Source organism: Nipponia nippon, unplaced genomic scaffold, assembly GCF_047370975.1.
Source record: "Nipponia nippon isolate SJK-2023a ecotype South Korea unplaced genomic scaffold, ASM4737097v1 scaffold_9, whole genome shotgun sequence".
Taxonomy (NCBI): Eukaryota; Metazoa; Chordata; class Aves; order Pelecaniformes; family Threskiornithidae; genus Nipponia; species Nipponia nippon.
The window spans coordinates 12,347,868-12,368,805 of record NW_028262413.1 but is presented as its reverse complement, the minus strand read 5'-3'; the positions used below and the strand labels follow the sequence as shown (position 1 = coordinate 12,368,805).

Sequence of the window (20,938 nt, the reverse complement as noted above, 5' to 3'; positions counted from 1 at the left end):
TATGCATTTTTGGGGGGTGTGTAAGAAGAAACAAGACAGTGTCCCACAAGACAAGCAGAGTAAATCCTTATTCTCTTCACTCATGCATACCTAAAAAATAGCCAGCCTTCACATGGTGACCTTTCCAGACAGCTGGTCTTAAAAGAGGCAAAGTTTATAAGCTAACTTACAAACTGACAAGAAAGCAAGCTTTGCAGTTCAGAGCTGCTCCTAAAGAGAGATGAATCAAAATATACCCAGATTTTATGGAGATCTAGATTCACACAGCATCTGAATCCCACTGCCTTATTAGTTGGGGTTTATCAGAAATTAGTAAATTATTCTCTATTTGAAATAACCACTGGCTGTAAGGAAAAATAAATTTATCAATGGGTATAATAAAAGAATAAAAATGTTTTACTAAAAAAAAAGTTAAAGAAATATTCAGGCAGACTTCATTTTGTCAATAACTTTGTCATTGTGACTTTTACAGACCACAAAAATATGCAAAATTCAAACAAAATTCAGCAGCAGATACTTGTGTTCTCAGCAGATACTTATGTTAAGCGATGTTCTCAGTCCTGCTTTCTGCAGTAGTCAAGGCCAGTAAGCAGAATACAGAAAATTCCAATAAATGGTATCTCAAAAGAAAGTTACGGTGTAAATAATTCCCATTATACAAGAAGTTTTAGCCTTAGAGCTCCTATTAATGAAAGTTAATAGGAAGCGCATATTTAAACTCCACATATTGGTAGCACAGACTCCCTTTTCATCAGCCACAAATGAGAAACAGAACACAAAATTATAGGAGTTTTTTTTTATGAATAGGATTTAAAAAAAAAAAAAAAATAGAAATCCGTTGCCAGTGTCATTATTTCCTCCAAGCACATCTCACTACAGGAAGGGTCCACAGGCACTAAAATCCCCTGGTAACAAGCTATCCTAGAGATGTCCAAGGCATAAATAACTCCATCGCTCCAACACTTTTTTTCACTGATGAACAGTTGTTGGCAATGCCACCGCTAAGGCCCTGCTCTTCTGCTATGTCTATTCAACATGCCCCAGGGGTACATTAAAGAAAGGCAAGGTCCATCCACTACTTTGGATCCAGCCCCTCAGGTGTTTGGGGTAACTCACCACCCCGATGGCCAACATCACCAGCTGCTGGAAAGCAGAATGGAAGACTTCCTTTGAAATAATCAGACTACAATAATTACAGCACCTTTTCCTACAGGTTGTAGGACTAAAGAGATTTGAGGGGGTTTTAAAACTTAAAATCACAAACTCCTTACCAATTAGATGCTACAACAGGGTAAGGCCTAGCTTAGGGCTCAGCTACACATATAATAACAAATTACTGTTTGCTTAACTTGTAAAAAGAGATGACAAACAAGTTCCATCTGACATTAGAGAGCTTTCAGACTTTGAAAGCATGTTCACATACTTCAAGTAATTAAAATCACTTGGAATTATTCCAGAACATGCATACATGCACAAATAAATATACACACGCATGTTTATGCTTTTATAGAAAAATGTTATGATTCAGAAATAAAGGTAAATAAATTTTACATCCAAAACACAAATACTTCACTTAAAAAAGAAAAAAAAATCATTTCTAACCAGTACGTGCAGCTGCTTCTTCATCAATGCATGGTCAATTTGCAGTTTTACATCTGAATCGTTCTCCCCACTTTACTGCATCTAGAGAGAAAGACAAATTTGTGATTTGAGTAATGGTATGTCATATGTTGAATTTATCTAAAAATAGCCTCTTTATCAGTACAATTCCTTTGTTTTCTTTTTTTTTCTCTGTGTCACTGAGTTTATGTCTGATCTCATTCTCTTTGCCCTCCATTTGACTGGAAAAGGACAGGTTTTTCCATATTTGAATAACAGAAGCAACATACCCCATGGAATAGAAAAATGGGCTGAAGTAAGAAGCTCCAATTCTTATTCTAAATCTGGTTTGTGACCTTGGAACGAGTCACTTCTCTACACCTCTATTTCTCCTCTCTTTCTTTGCCTTTCTTGTCTGCTAAGATTACAAGCTTTCTAAAGCCTGTTAAGTGCTTATATAGTACCAAACAGCTGAGATTCAGTTTTCAATGGAATCACTGGATAACACAAAAACAGAAACAATAAATCTTATCATCACTTATATTATTGCCCTCCTATAGTCCACTAATGTGAAACACGATTTCAAAATGATTTTCAGTAGTTACTTTCATTTAAAAATAAACAAAAGGCCCACGAAAGAAAAGTGTATTCAAGAGGAAACAAATTCCTTAACTGTTTTTTTCCAGTAACGTTCCCCCCGCTTCAAACACTTTGTCAAAGAGCTGTATTTCTGTATCCAGAACGTGGACATGACACAGCTCTGCTATTGAAGTAGCACATCAATGTTCACTCCTGGCTGAGTCATGGCACACCAGGGGCTTCAGTCTCTGTTCAGCATCCAGCTCTGTACCCACAGGATGCTCTGCTATGTGCTGGGAGCAGCAAAGGCAATGGGAAGACTTCAGAGCCTTAAGACCACTTTTTTTGCTCTCCCAAAAGGGACTACACATACACAGTGTAAACACCAGGCCATATTCCTATGCCACCAAGGAGAAAAAGAAGCACACAAGCACTGTTTTTTCTTTTTTTCGTTTGTGGGTCACCTTTAAAAGTGATTTTCTTTCAAGACTTTCTGTATGAATGACAAGACATTCAGTGAAATGTCTTAAGGGAAAAGAAGTGATAAAGAGAAATTCAGCTAACCTATTTTCTTTCTTGTCACTGCTTGATAATCTCTTTATCTGGTCTCATTTCACCAGTTGCAGACAGACTTATTTCCCCATGGACAGACCCAGTCCTTCTTCCAAAGCACACACGTGCACATGCACCTCCTTTCCCACAGCATTTCAAATTCATATTGTAACATCTCTTTGCTATTTTGGTATATATGTAGCCAAATTCAGCATACATAGATGTACACATAAGATGTACATGTATAAGATGCTTATTGTCACACACATCTCTAGTCTTTCACACAGTTTCTGTTTTTATGGGCATACACAGAACATTTATACAAAACTCCCTGTCAAAAGAAGTATGCAATTTCACGGAAACACAGTTCATTAGCACATATATTTTAAAGTTCAACCCTTTTGTCAATAACTTATGGTTCCTGATGTGAACAGAAAACACTTTCTAAAGCTCTGCAGTGACTTAGGAACCTCAATTCTACTTTCAGCTGCACCTTAATCCTTCTTGACTTCCATTGCGGCACTAGCTTAGAAATGTTTACTCTCCTGCTAGCAGTGCACTCAGCCTTTTATAGTGTCTTTACCTTCACAAAGTAATGTAACTGCAATTTGTAATGCCAAATGCAAATTGCCTGATCTACAGCTTGTGCCAGCTGGGTGTAACCCAACAAAGCTGTGGCAGCCTGGTCCAAGGATTGCAAGACATGCCTCAGCTAGAAAGCACAGCAAACCCAAAGCCAGCCCCCTGCACAATCACCAGGACTTGCAAAGCAGAGTAGAAAATCCCTATGCCGTGAATCAGTGTAAAACAGAGGCTATTTTCAGGATTTCAGTTTATCACAGGACTGGATTTAGAGAGTTCAAGACCAGAGATACTGCTATTACATCAGGTCCAGACTTCATGCCATGACATTTCCCCCAGCTACCTCTATATTAAGCCAATTCACTTGTAATTGCTTAAAACATCTACTCGAAATAAAAAAATCCACTTTTTGTTTAGAGACATAAAAAAGGGGGAAATTCACCATTATTTTAATCAGAGATTCTGAGGCAAGAGGGAATTACCAATAGTATGTCCCCTTCCCTCTTTTAAATCTATCTCAAAAATCACAGCAGAGAATAGTAAGTCAAATACTTTATAGCTGAATTCTTTTTAATCAGCTGTCTCCTATCTTTACCAGCTGTTTGTCTGCTTCTCCCATTTATGCTGTGCATCTTGGACTTATCGATCTAGTAAGCTTTAAATTACAGCTATCCGGGGGGCGGGAAGCAGAAACAAACCATAACAGGAAAGAGCAGACCTGATAAAGATTTCTGAAGGGCTACTCACTTTTGGTAAAAGAAAATCTTAATAGAATTTCCTGGAGAGAAGGTCTGTCGGACTGAAGTTATCAGAGCACTGTATGGAGAGAGGAAGGGTAAATAGAGCTCACAGACTTAAGGAAAGGATTTATATCAAAAACACTTCCAGTGAAAAGTATAGGAAAACTTTGAAAAAAAACCCACAAGATACAGTATTAGTAACCTAGTCTGTATCGCTGGGTGTTTTTATCGGGTTTATTAGATTCAGCCATTTTATAGCAGTTCTTGTTGTTTCAGGCACAGTATAAACAGACAGTAAGAATTAATCACTCCCCAAAACATTAAAAATGTTTAACATTAAAATGGCAGAGTAGGAGCAGAGCTGATTTCAGTGCTCAAGTGCACCTACTGCAGCTTTAACTCAAACACTGCTAAGGGACATTGCTTTAGGCTTTCACCAGCGAGCTATCAGGACTGTCCTGCTGAAGGAACTAAGCTGACCATAAATCTCCACAATCCTCCTCCACCTCAAATCCAATATTCCATGCAGTGATACTGCAATTCCCCAGGGAAGGTGACCTAAGCTCCTGGCAATGTGCATCACCTGGTGAAGTTTATCCATCATTTTGCCCAAGTCTCTTCTGTAACATGAAAGAAGAATTACAACCCAGTGGTCTATGTCCCAGGTGATCCGGGGTGATGCTGTCAGTAGGAACTGACAGTCATTCTTCCTGCATAACAGCTACGCAACAGGCGCAGATGGCTCTTGCTTCCTTTGCTCAGGTAAATGGCTGTCCGAATCAAGCTACTTAAGTTTAAAAATCAACCATGAGGCTTATTTCACAGAGGGATAAGATGATGATCTGTGGCACTCTGGGCTACGTGCCGTTATTACTGCTGTGCACAGAACTATTCACATGGCCATTTCTAGGCTGCAGGAAATTTGCACCTGCAAAAAAGGTCTAGAAAGATTGCATCTAGTGCTACATTGGAAAAGAAAGAATTACTGAAACAATGTATGTCTTAATGAGAAAACCTGTCTATGTTGAAAACTTAACCTGCTGTTTGGGTTTTCATGCCTTGCATGCTACAAGGGAAAAAATCTGCAACCTCACAAATTGGGATTTATGATGATTGTCTTAGAGACGTAATCAAAGTGGTTAGGTGCCCTGGTCTTATAAATCATTTGGGATTTTTAAAGATGAGAAATAAAAATATCTTTTTCCTCTCCGGGTATGGGCAAAGCATCTGCATGTCTGGATTCCCAGTGCTGCTTTTGCTTCCTGCTTCGCAAGGGCATTTTACTGTTATGATGTTCTGCAAGTACAGTCACTTTGGTCTTTCCATTTTCCAAAAGGTTAGAGGGAGCTGACAGATTTCTAAGTAAGGGAATGCAGTTCACACTTTTATTCACTCAGCCGGTCATTCACTGAATTTGACAGTGTATTTCAGCCGAGTTACACATTGTGCAGAGAAGGGGAGAAGCAGCAGGGCGCAAAGATGGCTTTAAGACTTCTCTGATCCCTGTGTCGAGCTACCCGGGGGCTGCTTGGTCTCTGAGCAGAACCGGGAGCAAATGCAGCAGCCAGGATTAGGGCTGGCATCACCCGCTGCCTCTGGCCATGCCACAGATGGCACGGGCAGCTTCCCGGGCTCCTACATCTACTGACTGCAGAGGAAGAACAGACTGGAGCAGGGACAAGTGGTCCCTGCTGCAATGTGACCTTCACATTTCATCCATCCATTTCTCTCTAAAAGATACATGAATAAATGAAGTACAAGCCTCTGAGTCAGGCTCAGCTAACGTTCTGAAAACAAGAAACTAAGTATTTAAACATTACTTGAATTGTGCCTGCTGCAGATCCCCACATCGCTGAGGAAGATAATTAATAGGTTTGGCCCAGAGGACTTGACAAAGCAGAACGGTATCAAAAGGGGAGCGCTGGCCAGGACGAAGCTCTGATGCTGCTTTGGCCATTCTCCCGCAGCAAAGCCCTCCTGAAGCCAACCCGCTCCCGCAGTGCTGTGCTCTGCACATCAAATCTTCTGAGACCTGACTCTGCCTTGCTGTGCAGACCATGAAACTTTATCCCATTGCAGAGTGCATCGTGTGACGCGTAGGTGGCAAAGGGACGAAAGGACCCAAAATCCCAGCATCCAGGCCTGGGCAGCGTTCCCATCAGCTCTAGCACCACTGCGAATGAGGAATAAGCTTCACTTGTGCATATTAATAGCAGAAGGTTTTTTGAGGAGGAAGTTTCATCAGACAATAAAAAGATGCATTAACTAGCTTGGAAAATAGCACAGGATGAAATGGACAAACTGTAGTCACAACAAAAGGTTGCTGTCCTTATAGCTTATGGATCCCACATAAGTGCAAATGTGCTAAAGGGAGTATTTGCAATGACATCTTCAGACTAATACCAAGTATGTAAAATTAATACAGGTTGAGAAAAAAAGAGCAAGAAAGAGAATGGGCTCTTAATTATTAAAGAAAGAAACATTTTTAGATGTAATTTTACCCATGTGCTTTATGAATATAACCCAACAAGGCTGCAGTGCTGCTGAAAAAAGCAAGTACAACCGTTTTTCTACTTCTTAAATAATATGATTGTTTTCTTTTTAGCAACAGTAGGAAAGTACTAATTTTACAGGAATAAAATTAAGATGTCCTGTTTAGTAGACATGCTTTGCCAATATTTCAGTTTTCCCACCAGGAAAAAAATGAATAAAAACTGTGTTTTGGGTTAGTCTCACGTTTAGAATAAGGTAGCTTATAATTACTGCAAGCACAATGTTGCAAGTTTCTCAAACATCTGTTTATTTATTACTGAAAGGGCTATTGGAATATGAAGAGAGCCTTGAAATACTAATCATAGCTGTGTAAGACCATCACATGAGGTTAGCCAATAATTTCTGTGATTTACTGTACCAATAAAAGAAAGCAGCCATGAACAAGTTTTTGTAAATCAAGCATATTGGGACAGATTCTGGCCCACGATTACTCAGGCATAAGAAATGTTATAGCACTTTGCCACTACATAATTCAGGTCTGTAGTGAACTTAGCAATATGGATGTATGGCATTAAAAGCTTTTACAATGGTTACCAGAAGGAAATCACCTTAGCTCTAACATACATACAAAGGCTACTGCATACACATGCACACACTCTCTCTCTCTTAAGCTTGTCACTAGCCAGGCACATCACAGATATTTCTCCCTAAAGAAAATGTCAAGGTCTGTGCAAAAGCACTCAGGTCTCAGGTACAGCACTGCCACACGATAACGGTAGGTAAATGTTCAGTGGTTAAAACCAATGCCATGACACACATGCATGCATTGAGTTTAAATTTACCGTGAATACCAGGTGTTATTGTCCCTTAAGGGAAATTGTGACTGGTAAGAATCACCTCCATCAATAGTTCCCTCCTGGGTCAATAAATCCTGATAGTCAATAAAAGCCAGCAAGCAAAACCGACACCACAAGAGCCTGTGCGTACCGTGGGGTAAAATTTGGCACACTTAGTACCTGCTTATTAGTTAGAATGATTTTGCATTTAACATCCCCAAGGTATAGAGCGCACTTTCACTTGATTTTAATAACCTTCTAATGCACAATACAACTCTGCATTACAACCTTTCCCTGTGCTCTTCAATGTGGAGTATGTGCAAACTGAATGGCACGTGGGCTGAGAAAAGGATTTCTCCTGAACTGATAAGGCCGCATTGTGAGTATCTACACGCCAGCTAAAATACAGCCACTGTTTTTCATGAGACCCATGCATTCCTATCGCAATACTGGGCTTTCAGGAAAGAATACAGCCAGAAAACTTAGTTCTGTGTTTTCCAGATACAAATTAGATTTCAACTATTCACACACATGTGCCAAAACACATGGTCATTCTCAGATATTCTGGAGTAAATCTTCAACAGGGATAAATCAGTGTAGTATTTTTGAAGTTATTTTTATTTATGCCACCTGACAAACTATTTCCCTAATGTCTCCTCATTAAAAATTTCATGCATGCAGTATGCAAATTTAACTGAGGACGCTTTTTTCCACTCTACAACACAAAAGTCAATCATATGCAAACTGCCATGATAGATGGACTCAGAAAGTTCAAAAGGACTTAACCCATGAGTCTAAGTGAAACAATGTGAAAAGCTTTTTGAAAGTATTTTTAAAATAAACAATTTTGTTGCTGCCTTGTTCACAACAGATTTAGGGTATAGTTTTCATAAAGGTATACTTTTTTCCTGTTGTCAAGATTCTTCACTGTTAATCTGTAATTTTCAGGGTTTTTTTTTCTGGGAAATGCCTTTTCAATGCACTTGAAAAAATGGCCAGTGCTGAAATTGGAAACTTAACCTTATAATATGTAATTCTACGTTCAGATTGCTAATGATAGTACAAACTAATAAGTAACTTATTTGGCATCTAAAATGATAAGTAAAACCACGAAACAAGCAAACTTAAAAGATTTCTAAACCCAACTGGCAAATGATTTACAGACTAAAAGTTTCTCTAGAGACTGACTTATAAAAGTTAATGACTTTCAAACAGAAGGAAAACATAAAGTCAATAGACTGAAGTTGTTCATTATAACTCATCTGTTCGATTCTAATCTTGATTTGGTCATCAGCTCTCCACTTTCTTATAAGATGGTCAAGCCATGCAAACAAAGTGATATTTGTTCACATAACAATATTGAACCCTTATATAGCACTTTTCATCATCAAAACTCAAAGCATTCTGCAAAGAAGGAGAGCTTTGTTATCCCCAATTCAGATAGGGAAATTGCAGCAGTAGGATAATTGCAAAGCCAGAAATAACACTTCCGAGTCCCAAGCTAATGGCCTACCTAATAAGTAACAGCACAGGGCACTTCATTAACACAGAAGACAACTGAGGTCAAGATGGGCAATTTCAGTATTGCAACTTTTGAACTGCTGAAAGCGCAAAGAGAAAAGTGCAACTGAAAAAATACATCAATTCAATGAGGGCTTTACACTGGCACTTAAGACTTGAAGCATGCTATTAACTCCTTCTGTCTACATATATGTGTGAAGACTTTATACTGAACGATCCCCCATTGAGAAATGCTATTAATGATATGCTTAAGTTATTACCATACCCCAAATGTTTAGAGTCCAATAGAGTTTCAAGAGGGTTTTTTGTCTATCAGAAAAAATACATGTTTCTGCTGGAAAAGGCACTGTATAGGATTAAAAGCTGCTAAAATGCATGCTCAGAAAACAGAATTTTCCTCAGAAGAGGCTAATGAGACAGATTTATTTCTCAAGACTTCTATGCATGGAGCTCTGCTGTAAAACAGGTGATAGGTTCATTGAGAGCTAATGCTTATGGGTCAGAATCAGAGAGGCTAACAAGGAGAACATTGCTGTGCGTGTTTGCTGCCCACCACCCAATCAAGAACTGGAGTGGATAAAGCTTTATTCAAGCCTTCACAATCAAAGGCCCTGATCATCCTGGGGGCTTTAAGCACCCTGATATCCACTAAGATGGCCACTGGTCGTCCACAAGCAATGAAGATTTCCTGAGCACATCTAAGACAATATTGATGCTGAACTTCAGGGGAGCAGTTTGGCTTGCTCAGGGAACCAGCAGGTGTAATGTCATAGATGACTGCCCTGGGGTGCAGAGAGGCACAGGGGAGTTCCTTGATCTTCAAGGAAAACCTCCTCAAAGCACAAGAACAATCCACCCTGATGAGTGGGAAGTGGAGCAGACATGGCAGAAGGCTGACTTGGCTGAATGTGGAATCCCTGACTGAGCTCAAACACAAAAAGAAAGTGAACAGAAGGTGGAAGTGGAGACGGGCTACCCAGGAGGACTATAGAAACCTTGCCCAGACTGCAGGGGCAAAATTAGGAAAGCCAAAGCCCAGGTTGAGTTGAAACTGGCAAGGGATAGTATGGCCAACAAGAAAGGCTCACCTACAGGTACTTCTGCAGCAAAAGACCAAGGAAAATGTGTGTCATTCCTGAATATGTCAGCAGAACTACTGACAAAGGGTACAGAGGAAGGATGAGACATTCAATGACTTTTTTTACCTCAGTCTTTACTGGCAAGGCCTGCTCTCAGGCTGCCCAGGTCCACGTTCCTAATGTCTTTTTTGGGGGCAGGGAAGTCCTATCTACAGTAGAGGAAGATTTTGTTAGGGACCACTTAATTAATCTAGGCCTACATAGGTCTAGAAGAAAGAAACAGGCTGACATCATTCTGAAGCTGCTTTTTGTATCTTGGAAATATTGTGGCAATTGGGGGATCCTTTTGATGACTGGAAAAGGCAACCGTCATGGCCATCCTCAAGAAAGGCAAGAAGAAACAACACACACCAACATCCAACCACATGGTCACCCTCACCTCAGTCCCAAAGAAGATTACAGAATAAATCCTCCTGAAGACAATCTGTTTAACCACTTAATATCTTCATTAACAACTTAGACAATGAGAGGGACTACACTTGCAGCCGGTTTCCAGATGACACCAGAACTAGTGAGCAGCTGACATGATAGAGAGTGGGACTGCCATTCAGTGGCATCTGAACAGGCTGGAGAAGCGAGCTGACAGAAAGCTTACAACATTCAGCCAAAGCAGACGTGAAGCTCTGCAAATGGAAACCCATGGTGCAGAAAGCAGCTCTGGGGAAGACAGCCTGGGGGTTGAACAGGAGTCAGCAGCAACAGTGGTGAACGCCAACCACACCGTGCTTTGCATTTGCAGGAGCACAGTCAGCAGGTCAAGGAAAGCAATTATTACTCTTTATTCAGCACTTGTGAGACTGCATCTGGAACAGAGTGTCCCATTTTGTTTTCCCTGTTACAAAACAGACACTGACAAACAGCTAAAAATTCAGCAGAGAGGACCAAGATGATGAGGGGGCTACAGCACACAACGTATGAGGAGAGGCTGGGAGAACTGTTTGTCTGCCCTGAAGAAGAGAAGGCTAATTACCATTTTCAACTGGACAAAGCCCTGAGCAACCTGATCTGACTTCAAAGTCACTCCTACTTTGAGCAAGAGGTTGGACCATGACCTCCAAAGGTCCCTTCCAACTTAAACTATTCTACAATTTTAATGGTTTCTCTTTCACTTGCATTTATCATAGGGCATTCACTGGTAAAGTATCATTTAGAAATAATTATTCTGACTTTGTGCAACATATTCAAATGCAATAAAAAATTCCATACATATTTGAGAAGCATCCAACTGCAGGTGAAGAATATCATGGCCTAAAAGCCAGTCAGCTGGAGCCAATTAAAGCATGATCAACCTCCCATGACACCAAAATGCCTAATTGAACTTCTACCCTCTGTGCAAGGCGGATATTTTTGCCTTCTCCACAGAAGCCCAAAATGAGGAGCTCACTGCTCTGTGTTTCTGTAAATCAAGATCATTATCAAAACATAATGATCAAAACAGGAGATGCCTGCATTGATTAAAATAATGGTATTCCATCCTCGAAGAAAAAAAAGAATACTTCCCTTGCAAAAAGACAACCTCCGATGTTTAGTCACAGACACCCATTTTTACCCTCCTGGCAAATGGAGAATGTGAGCAGGAGCAAGTGACACACGTGCATATTAAGAATTAAACTTCAAAAGCAAGTGGTTCATTAGCATAACATGATAAAAACTAAGACACATTTGAATGAATAGCTATGGTCTAATAAAATCTGCATTTGCTTTTAAAAAGAAGAGAAAAACTAAAATGTATGCCGACTGAAATATATAAACTTACCATGAAAATCAATTGATATTTATAGATACTGAATAATGCACTCATTACTATTCATTCTCATTACTGTTCATTTTGCAACTATCACAAAAAATATGGTGACTGACTGACAGCTTTTAAAATATTTTTATGCCTGAAGAACCAAAATAGCTGAGAGAGATCGGGAATTTTGAATTCAAAAAACAAACTGTACAAACTGCCAATAATATAGTAATCTAATCTTCTCTTAATTCCTTCTTTTTTTTTTAATTCAAATCTCCCCACTCTTTTGAGTTAATTTGAGTAATCTTTTTGCTTTTCTTCTTTTTTTTTTTGGGGGGGGGGCGGCGGGGGGGAAATCACGTTTCACTTCTATTTGGCTTTACTAAGCTGTGAAAATCTCTGTAAATCAGAAAGAGTACAAGCAACATTTTCCCCTAATTAGTTCATAAAAATGCTAATTTTTCTAATGAATCAGACTGAAATATCACAGGAGAAGGAAATAGCGCAAATACAGAGTTTGCTTATGGGGTAGGCTTTCAGATTCATTTTGCTAATCACTACCACAGCACTGGGCAACTTACAAAGCCAATATCATAATGAGGTTAGAGAGGCAAAACATGCTCATCTTAATATTTGTGCAAAATAAAGACAGTTACATTCACATGCATTCACAGCAGCCATGCATTCATTTATATATGTGAAGAAAACCAGACCCACAGTATTTACACTCCAGCTCCTCAGCTGCAGTGAGCCCTTCTATCCCCATTACAACCAGAGGTCCTCTGCCTGTTTACTCAAGCTCAGGATGTGACCATAAATCTTTATTCTGCCCAATTTCACTGTTAATATAATCCATTTCTGAAACCAATAAAATAATACTTTCTTTTTTCACGGACCAGTAGCTAATAATGTCACCAGTTTGAATCGTACAAGCGAGAGACTGAAATCATTGTCTGTCTGCCCCACAGCATCTTTCCCTATTTTTTTTCCTGCACTTACACTTTTGCTCCTGCCTTCTGTGCTGGCACATACTAAGGCACTTGTATCCAAGCCGCAGATCTAGGAAGGAGTGGTCTTTTTTCAAGTAAAAAATCTAGTAGAATCAATGAGCTCTTAGAGGATTTCTCTTAGGGCCTGACCTTCAGGGTGGCCTTTTACTCTCTAAACCCCATGTAAAACAGTGATTGTGCCAGTCAATCCTTAGTAAAAGATTTAAAGAAAGGGACTGTTGCCTATTGGTGGCACCAGAAATCTAAGCAGGAATTAAGCAGTTTGAAAAAGCCTTTAAATTCAACTTACCATTCTCCCAGAGCTCTCCATATATTCTTTATGGCCCTGTGTTCCCTTACCCCTTTGATCATTTTATATTGAAGTAGTCTCTTGTTTAATATGTAGCTAAGATGACTGCACGATAACATCAAAACTGAAAGGAACATAAAGAACATGAAAGAATATGAAGTCAATAGCTTCACCAATCACAATACATAAACAGGCCTAGTTAAAAGCCATGGCATTACAGTGCCGTCTTTATGCTCTCACAAAGCTGCACACAGTGTTAAGACCAACTACAAACTGAAACTAATGATTAAAACTACATTGGGCTTGCTTTCTTCTGCTTTAATTGTGCTCAAAGGGTATAGATCCACAAACCCAGCACCTATCTTTATGCTTCATCCCAGCAACCTGCTGCACCAGCTGGTCTAACTCTTTCTGTTAGAAATCAGGGTTTCCAAGACAGTATTTCCTCAATGCATGGAAGCTGCACACATCCATAAAACATGGTCCTTCACCCTTGTACCATCATCCTTTTAACAGAGCTCCAACCGTGCTCTAACCAGTTCAAGAGATATTTTTTATAAGAAGCACAAAGGGAGAAGAGCTTTCGTTGAAATCTTTCTTGTGCTCGTTTAAGAATATTAACCCAATTCAACAACAACAACAACAACAAAGCCTGGTAACACAAGACTGTCTTCTTGATCCCCAACATCTTCCTGTTTTAGTGTTTACATAAAGCATGTTTCGGAGGCCAGACAGACAGAAAACTGTCTAGACTGTCTACTGTCTAGAACTCATCTCACACTTGGTTTTCATACCATATTTCTTGGCTGCCTACACTCATGCTAATCTGCTAAAATCACTTTACCCACTTGGAAGGCAACGTATCACTTGTACTCAGTTCTATTATTCATCAGACAACCACGATGGCAGCTCCATGACTGACTGCTAATTATCCTTTCCCACTGGATGTCAAAAACAGTTGCATTTTCGGCAGCAATTTATTCTTCTTCCCATGGATTCATAAGGTGGAAGCTGAGGCCTATTGAAGTCAGTGACAAAGGCCCCATTGACTTCAATTGTGTTGGGAATTCATCTTTAAATGGAAAGAGACCTGCTTAAGTGTTATTTAGTATATGATGTCAACACTTTGAGATAACAACTGACACGAGAACAACATGCACATTACCAATGGTGCCAGGACAGGACACAGCACTCAAAGGCTCTGCGTGCCGTCAAATCCCTGTCACAAGACCAGACAAGATGGTGGCACATTCACATTTCAGGTGCCTCCCAACAGAGAACAGCCTCATGTCTGGTCAAGCCCAGTGCACACAACATGACCTGTAATACCTGGGAACAGCCATACTTTGCCAGTGTGATGGAGACATCTCATTTGCTTGGTGGGCTGGATCCATACTGCAGCCTGTAGGCTGGCTTTTTCATATCTAGTGTCTAACAGGGAGATACAATCCCTGTCTACAAAAGCAGTTTGGAATAGCTATGGCATTATAAATTCACAGCATACACTGCACCTTAACTTCTTTAATAGAGGCAAGAGCTAAAAAGGCAATAAATGAGAAGGCAAAGGAATCTCACCTTTCACTGACTTCCTTTCTATTTCTCCCTCCTAGACATGCTGGCAAGAAGGGTGGCAGCATTGTCCAAAATGCTCACTTTTTGCAGGAAAAGTCATAGTTTTCACCTGGAGAATGTTTCATATATGTAAATGAGAAATGAAAGATAAAATTCAAGTGTTGACAAACACATAGCTTCCAAAGTACAACATGCTTTGCAAATAGTTTTGCTGGTTTGGTTCCCCTCCCCTACCTCCAAATAAGCTATTCTGACTTACCCTGTCACTGAGCTAGTGAGCTCACTTGCATTGATCAGCGTTTCACTTTTGCATCCTTTCACTCCCAGCTGGAGGACCCCCTTTGCCTGAACTCCCAGCTGGAATGATGGGGATCTGCTCCTTTTCCACACCACTCTTCAGCCCTCCCTCCCTCCTCCACCCAGCTCTTCATCCTATAGAAACAGGATATGTTTTAATAACCCATCAGCACACCAAGACAGCTGGTACCCAAGCATCCACAAATGCACACACTTGGGTCAAGACTATTCTCTTATTTCTGCAGTCTCCTCAGGCTACATCTCTCCTGGCTGTCTCTGCATTCCCATGTTTCTTCCAGCTCATATCCAGCCCACACTCACTCCCTTCCTGCTATATTGCTTCCAGACTCTGTGCAGAAAGCTCTTTCAGCTACTCATATAACTTCTCCAGTTTACAGTGGCTGAAGACATAGTCACCAATTCCTCCAGCCAACGTGCTGAACACAAGTGAATAGCCACAGTTTCAACAGAGATGTTTGCACTTTGCGATGGTCTTTGCAGAACAGAGCCATTCCCTGGGGTAAAAACATCAGCAGGCTGCAGGAACACAGCCAGGTCCAGGGGCAAGGAATCAGCATGAACCCATCATCTTTTCCCCACCTGAACGAGCCTGAGCAGGTAAGGGAAGGAGAGTCATCTCCCGAGGGCAGCAGCAATGACAAGTCAAGCTGGAAGGCAGTTTTTAGCAGTTGGTCAAGACCAGCAGTTGTTTTAGCAGCCATCCTGCCCAAACCAAGCTGAAAAATATTCTGCATAACTCCATGTTTCTCTTGTGGCTAAACAACAAAGGTAGTAAGACAGAAGTCTTCTGTTTGAGTGCAAATTACATTTCAAGAACTTAACTTCACTTTAAAAAGGAAGCCTCCAAACACATTTAAAATCCTTTTCAAGCCAAATTCTCAGCACAGCCTATGAGATTTTATTCAAATGCATTCATCTATGCTTCTGTATCAACTGACTGCAACTGGCCAGTCCTTTGTTCTGTGTAAGGCTCACCTTCTCTTTGCTATTCCTGTACCAGACAAATCAGCAAGCTAACCTCTGAGGACAAGGGAAATCCACTTTCCCCATTCAGGATTCGTCTCCAGAGCATCTAAACCACAGCAGCCTTATAAAAGCTGAATTTGCTTTTCTGATGCATCCTTTTATTTGTGTTGTTTAAAAACACTTTATGAAAAAATTTATTGCTTAAATTAACAGCAATTCTTATATGGAAGGACAAAAAGAAGAATGATAAGAATAAATCATGATTCCTATGTAATATGTGCTATGACAAAGTGGTATAAGTAAAGATGGATTGTAAAAACTTAAAATATGAAGCAGAATCCACAAGAGCAACACATCAGACTAAAAATAAATAAATAAAAATCAATGTGCACTGTACCGGTTGCTTTCAAAATTAGACAATTAATTCTGTGTAAACTAACCTATCAGGAAACCACACTGTGGGGATTCCGATAGCTGTTATTGCAGTACACTATATTAAGAAAAGAGCGCTTTAATGAGATCCCTGGAGAGTCTCCACGGACTTGGATCTTCCTCTTGAGAAGACCATTTTTACCCCATTTAACTGCCAGTATGCTGCATCTCTGATACACGTATGAACAAAAAAAAAAAAAAAACCAAAAAAAAACCAACCAAGAAAACAAAAAAGCTATTAACACAATTATCAGTACCAGTAATTATTGTGCTTCTTGGGATCAAAAAAAGACATTATGCCATTTTCAATACATAAGATCCATCAGAAATAACATCTCTATATTAAAGCCCACTGCATTTAAAACCACTTACAGCCAGAATAGCAGCAACACAAAGAAAGCTTTTACACATGGGGGTGTAAAAAACATAATAATAATAAAAAAAATAAAATCACATTGTGCTTACCAGAACAATCTGCAACCTGACTTTTATTAATGTTATTTTTCGATAAGTAAAGACCTAGTGTTGAGCTTGCCAAATACAATAAATGCCCCAGTTTAACATTTGATTTTTCAAATAAGTACTGGAGAAAACCACCTTCAGCACCAAATTCAAAATGGCTGTATTTCAAACCGATTGCTTGCTACAAAATAACAGCTGTAAAATAGCAAGGCAGAATATTTTGATCAGAAGCTTAGTAGTAGGGTTAGAAGCTGTTCTTCTATTTGCAGATTCTCTGTAAAAACATGTATAACCACATTTATGTCTTAAATCTGAGGAATCAATATTCTCTGGTTTCAAAAAGCTTTTCCAGTGAAGCCTGTGGATTTTTCTCATTGTATTATCTGTTTAACGGAAGTGGTTCTGCTAAGCGAAGCCTTAGATTACAGGGGCAAAAAAAATTATTTTATTAATTGCACTTAGCATGAAGTGCAAATGAATAAATAAGCCAAGAAAGAAACCCTTATAAACCTTTAAGCCACCCTGTAAATTTAGATGAATTACTGTGTTTCTTCTCCAACTGTACTATTAGACCAACTCTCTACATCACTAGTATAACAGACTGGACAGTACTAATACAATGGACCAGGCTGTGATATCAATCTTGATTTGCAATAGTTTCATACTTCAGCAAGTTAGTAGGTTAAACAGTTAATGGGTTAAAGAGTTAATGGGTATACTCAGAGCTTAAGCAGTTAATGAATGCAAAACAACATGTTAGTGTATGCTGAATTATTATTGTGCTGCTGCCATTTTACCTGGGCCAGCTTACATGACATCCTCTGTCATCATGGAAATGGGCTCCTACCTGGACCATCTGAGACACACCAAAAGCAAAGTTGGAAGAAGCCAACCTCCAGGAGATCACCTATGGACAGCCACTGCTGAAGTCAGCTTTCCACAGGGAAGCAGACTCTAGCATGTTTTAAGCACCCCTAATTTATTTTACAATGCTAGGAAACTGAAAAAAAAAAAAAAAAGAGTTCAAATACAGTCTTTAAGTCCTAATATTTACATGGGCAAACATTTGTTTATCTGTCAGCTGTGTAATCTCAGAGCCTCTATAGAGCCTGGGACAGCCTCTTAAGTAGCTTTCTCCAGTTTTGATTAGCTGACTCCATAGCCAACCCTATAAATATTCTTAACATTTGCACCCAATGGACCAAGTATTTTGTTGAGCAGACTAATTGGTTCACAACCCCTGCTAAGTATCAGCCATATCATCCCTGACTGCCATAGGCTACTATCATCATTAGCCAAGTGACAATCTCCTAGAGAATTTTGGCTCTTTAATCTCCGTTCTCCCCGAGGACATCAGACTTATTATGGGTTAAAGCTATCAGAATTTGCTCTTGTTCCTTTCCTACACTGTATTCTCAGCACAGAAGGAAAAACCTTGCAAACACGGCGACACAAAGGAAACTCATGTCCACATCTCCCTAAAGGGACCATAAGATGCTACAGACCTTATGGCTAGCACAGCCAAGGCAGAGGGCCAGATCCTGCCTGCATACAAATTTCCACAATTTCACCAATTTCCAAGAGAAGTGTAAACTAACAGATCCCAGCTGAAGTCACACACGGATGAAAGCAATCCTTGATCAGCGTCATTCCTTTCACTGACGCCACATTAACACCGAAACACCATGGTCAGGATTGTCCTGAAGCGTGCAGAAACACCTTGTGCCTCAGTACATGGGCCCAGAGACCCAACAGTGGGGGGATGAGGAAAACCAAAGAGGGAGAAGCAGAGGAAGAGATGAAACATAGCTCAAAAGCTGCAACAAAGCATGAAAAAGAGAATAAAGGTGGGAAGAATGACAGACAAACTCTGAGAAGACATAATATCCTCAGGAAGCCAGAACCTACGCAAAGAGTACCAGCTTCAAACAATTCAAATCTGACCTTTGTTATGGCTGTGCCATAAATCTGGAGATTTAGGGGAAAAATGGGGGGATTCTTTTTGCTTTCTTTCATTAGAAAGAAAAAGTTCTGCTCTTAAACTCAGGAAAAATTTTTAGATGTTAGAGATCTGGAGTATTAAGGTCCTTACTTCAAAAGACAAACAGATCACAGACACCAATAGTTCATGGAATAATATTCAGAATTACAGATGTTCCCTCCATTAATTTTCCTGAAATATTTAAAAAAACCCCACCACAATTAATAAGGAATTCCCCTCCTCATTGCACCTCTCCTCATTCAAAAGGGGAAAAGCAACCATCCTGGTACAGACAAAAAGCCCTTCATGGCCTTCTGGCAGTCTTCGGCAGGAAGCATCCTCTGGATTGCCTGTTTTCAGACTGAATTATTTGTCCTCTTAAAAATATCTTCTGCTCACTGATGCTAGAGATTCACCTGATCATTTAAAATGGGTAGGGGAAATGAGTTTTTAAACCACCAGTAACTATCTCAGCCTACCTGAAGGCAGCAGGGAAAAACCAGGTCTGCCGTGCTGACCGTTATGAAGTTTACAGAGGAAAATGGTTATTAAAGGAATGAAGTTGAAGCAGCTCACTCATGGACACTGCCTCTCTAGTGTCCAAATCTGTGACAAGGCAATAAACTATGGGTGTCAGTACCAGAGCTACACCACAGCAACACCCTCCCACCACAGCAAGTGATCAGCATGCACAACACTTTTTTTTCTTTGAGTCACGCTGAGAAATCTCTGCAATTTGTAGCTTTGGAAAGCCTCCACATTCACATTTAATTTGAAATGATATCCTCCCTGTCAAAACATGCCTGGGGGCAAGTCACTTATGAAAAAAAAAAAAAAAAGATAGGAAAAAAACCCTGAGTCTTCTTGTCTGCTCTGAGTCATAACATCTGCTACAGCGAGTGTCTGCAGCCAAATACAGGAAGATGTTCTTCTACAGAGAACAGCCCCCAAATAAAAGCAATACCCCCAAATAGAAGGAAACTGAATCACTTCTCCATAGCTGTTATAAGACCTGTTAAATATTAAGAACGAATAAACATTAGTATAAGAGCTGTCCAGCACTTCTCATGTGTCTGCACAAGACAAAGATCTGAATTACATACATGTGTATTTATATGCAGAAGGTATATATGCACTTGTACATATATACTCATGCAAACACACACACATTATAGATGTGTAATTTCAAGTTTCAAAATTCATGTCTCCGGAATAAATCTAAAAATTTGATATACTCCATGTTGAGCTGCTTCATTTTTGTTTGTTTCCCTTTCAGTCACATCAAATGTTTCTGGTACCGCAATTATTTTCAGGAAAGATAAAGTAATATCTGATTCAAAAGCCCAAGGCAAAAGCTATTGCCCATCGCACAAAATAGTTTAGAAAACTATATATATGTGCTCTATATATGTCTCAAATGATCTTTTTTCCATGAACTGCCATGATGGTTAAACAATTCCACGCAAAAATATACACATTCAGTAAGCAATTTAACTAATTGTATGTGTGTATACGTCTATTTCTTATAGTGTACCATCTTAACGCTTTATCCACTCTAACTACTATCTCTTAAGAAATGGCCAGGACACTCAGTTCAAAGGAAACTGTGAAAAACCTTGCAGGAGGCAGTTACAGAATAATCTACCCAGGGAGACATTAATTTCCGATCCCTATATTTAGAAACGGCCTATAATCTAAAACATCAGACTTTCTCAGAGGGTCATAATAGATTTGTTTCATTTTATTTAACTGAAGTTAAATTCACCAAATAGCCCCTGGCCTTCAGAAGGCTAAAAGAGAATAGTGTTGCTATTGGATTGCTTTCTTCCTACAAAAAAAAAAAAAAAAAAAAATCACTTCAATAGAAAGCATCTGCTCAGCAGGCCAAGGTGGTCAAGATGCAACTGGGATGGGAGGTTCTGTACAGAATGCATTAGTAAGGACTGAAAATAAGTACGGTGCAAGGTTACCAATTTAGATGTGTTTCTAATATATTCTTACCTTTGACACTAAGTATAACAACATTCAAAGGACATTCAAAAATTATAGAAAGGACTAAACAGGTCAAAAATAAGGAAAATATTAAAGGTCCCTTTAAGAAAGGAATGAAAAGAATTATCAGTATTTCATGT

The 20,938-nt window shown here is 39.6% G+C and overlaps 1 protein-coding gene across 10 annotated transcripts in view; it reads right to left on the bottom strand.

The window, feature by feature from the left end:
- CHL1 (cell adhesion molecule L1 like) overlaps nucleotides 1-20,938 on the bottom strand; it is a 142,261-nt gene that overhangs the window by 107,692 nt on the left and 13,631 nt on the right. For 6 of the 10 annotated variants that reach the window (XR_015701283.1, XM_087743438.1, XM_087743437.1 and 3 more), the window contains exon 2: nucleotides 1,603-1,683. The exons of 1 other annotated variant lie outside the window; for it this stretch is intronic. The gene's annotated coding sequence lies outside the window, so the exon portion shown is untranslated. Of the gene's footprint in view, nucleotides 1-1,602; nucleotides 1,684-4,059; nucleotides 4,129-13,075; nucleotides 13,097-14,650; nucleotides 14,667-20,938 lie in introns of those variants that run through there. 3 more of the 10 variants (XM_087743439.1, XM_087743441.1, XM_087743440.1) reach the window with 3 other exon arrangements.